This window comes from Saccopteryx leptura, chromosome 4, assembly GCF_036850995.1.
Source record: "Saccopteryx leptura isolate mSacLep1 chromosome 4, mSacLep1_pri_phased_curated, whole genome shotgun sequence".
In the NCBI taxonomy this organism is placed as follows: Eukaryota; Metazoa; Chordata; class Mammalia; order Chiroptera; family Emballonuridae; genus Saccopteryx; species Saccopteryx leptura.
The window spans coordinates 14432905-14435846 of NC_089506.1; positions in this window are offsets into that span (position 1 = coordinate 14432905).

Consider the following 2942-nt stretch of genomic DNA (forward strand, 5'->3'; position numbering starts at 1 on the left):
CATGCTACATTTTATTCCAAGAACTGATGTCAGTTTAAAATATAGATAACTTTAAAAGATAAATTAGTGGGTGACTGATTCATAATTTACTTAAAGAAATAGCGCATTTGAGTTAATGTCATCAGGACATTCAGACTGCCTCACGAAATGATCCTTGTGTGTTTATCCTAGACTGATTTTGGGTTTCCCTGACTCTGAAAAATAAACTAGAAGAGAAAAAGAAGTATCAGAGCATTTGGCTCAGCTGATAGTGGAAAACTGAAATTTCTTAGGACTCTCTGGGAAACAGCATAACCCATAGCATCTGCTGAGCACCCAAGGGTTTATCATCTAAAAGCCTCTCCAGGTGATAAGCTATTAAATTAATGTTGTGATCGTTGTTACAGCCAACTGTGGAACGTCCAGTTTCTGGACCAAATACTGACCTGTCTCACAAATAAAGAGATTCTGGTCTCAAAAAGATCAATTTTTACCTCGGAATTTTTCTAGAAGATCAAAATGTATTTCTTTCCAATACCCAATGATATGCTAGTGTGTGTGTGAGTGTGAGTGTGTGTGTGTGTGTGTGTGTGTGTGTGTGTGTTCTGAACCACAGGTCTGCCCCCACTGCTGGTGACCCTATGAATGAGTGGTGTTCATATGTTCTCAACAGCCCTGCCGGGCTCCTGTAGACTCATGCCTGGGGCTTCCTTTGTGAAGTCAGTCCATCTCAGAGTTGGCCTTCCTCTGTTCCCGCTGCCTTCTATTTCCCCAGGATTACTGTCTGTTCCAGATAACGCTGCCTCCTCATGATGTGCCTGAAGTCGAACAGCTTCAGTTTTGTCTTCTTTTATCACCAGCGAAGTTTCAGGCTTACTTGCTCTAGGAACCCCTGGTTCACCTTTCTGGCGGGCCAAGGGGTGTAGAGCTCTCCAGCACCATATTTCAAATAAGACAGTCATGTCTAAATACTATGACAGTTTTTCGGCCCTGGCCGGTTGGCTCAGCGGTAGAGCGTCGGCCTAGCGTGCGGAGGACCCGGGTTCGATTCCTGGCCAGGGCACACAGGAGAAGCGCCCATTTGCTTCTCCACCCCTCCGCCACACTTTCCTCTCTGTCTCTCTCTTCCCCTCCCGCAGCCAAGGCTCCATTGGAGCAAAGATGGCCCGGGCGCTGGGGATGGCTCCTTGGCCTCTGCCTCAGGCGCTAGAGTGGCTCTGGTTGTGGCAGAGTGACACCCCAGAGAAGCAGAGCACACCCCTCTCCCCCCCCCCCCCCCCCCGTGGCCAGAGCGTCGCCCCTGGTGGGCGTGCCGGGTGGATCCCGGTCGGGCGCATGCGGGAATCTGTCTGACTGTCTCTCCCTGTTTCCAGCTTCAGAAAAATGAAAAAAAAAAAAAAAAAAGTAAATACTATGACAGTTTTTCTTTGGAAATAAACAGATTAGCGTAATATTTTGATGTAGAAATGTGATTTTTTTGTACAGCCTTTATTTTTTTTATTTTATTTTTTATTTTATTTTTTTATTTTTCTGAAGCTGGAAACGGGGAGGCAGTCAGACAGACTCCCGCATGCGCCCCACTGGGATCCACCCGGCACGCCCACCAGGGGGGATGCTCTGCCCCTCCGGGGCGTTGCTCTGTCGCGACCAGAGCCACTCTAGCGCCTGGGGCAGAGGCCAAGGAGCCATCCCCAGTGCCAGGGTCATCTTTTGCTCCAATGGAGCCTCGGCTGCGGGAGGGGAAGAGAGAGACAGAGAGGAAGGAGAGGGGGAGGAGTGGAGAAGCAGATGGGCGCCTCTCCTGTGTGCCCTGGCGGGGAATCGAACCTGGGAGTTCCGCACGCCAGGCCGATGCTCTACCACTGAGCCAACCGGCCAGGGCCACCTTTGTTCTTATGAAATCCATGTTGACTAGCTAGGAAAGATAAGGCTCAGTAAATGTAAAACCCCAACAAAAAGAAACTGCTGGTGTTTCAACTGATACCTACATATTTAATTTTCTAGACAAAACGATGCAATGCAATTTTGAAAAATAGTTAGAAAGCAAAGGAGATTTAAGTGGACAAGTGATGGTGGTTTTTAAATATTTGAAAAAGCACAAACAAGGAGAGTACACTATTTTGTGTGGATCTAGTAGGTAAATCTAGGACTGAAGGATAAACATTACAAGAAGGAGTATTTCAGTGGATAGGAAGACTTTTTCCCTAAGAATTAAAATAAGATACAACTTCTTGAGCAGAAACAGGCTCCTGGGAAAACCAGGCTGCTAATGTGCAGTCAGGGTTTCCTGACAGAGAAATCTCAACGCTCTGCCAGGGGCACTCGGCTGGGGTTTCAGCTCACCTTACCTGGAAGGGGCCAGATTACAGATATTCCCAGCTTCGTGGACCACACTGTCTCTGTCACACTACTTAACGCTAGTTGCAGGGTGAGAACAAGCACACGTAATAAGTGAATGAATGGGCGCGGCTGCGTGCCAATAAAACTTGATTTGCAAAAACCAGTGCTGGTCCAGATTTGGTCTGTGAATTGTACGTAGCTTGTTAACCCTGCAACATCTCATTTACGGAATTAGGCAGGAGCAGGATGTAAAACATCAATCCACTTCCTTCCATACCTAAATTCAGTGTTAATAGATTCTTTGCCCATGGTGCAGGAAGGCATAGGTACCATCTGCCGTAAGATCCTTCCGGTATCTGCAGAATTGTGCCTCTAAGCAATGATAAAGGAAGAAGTCCAGTTTGGTGAGGTTTAAGCTTCATGACCCCACAGAACAAGGAATGTTATGAACATGTTTAAAAACTGTGCACACAGTGCATGGCCCCGACGTGAAATAGTTAACATATTAAAGGGCCGAACACAGGAATGGCACGTTCATAGATTATGTTGACAAGACAGAAAGTTCAAACTGTTGGCAGAAAGCCACGGTCAATATCGAAGCCAAGCAAAGGCGGCCTGCAGCG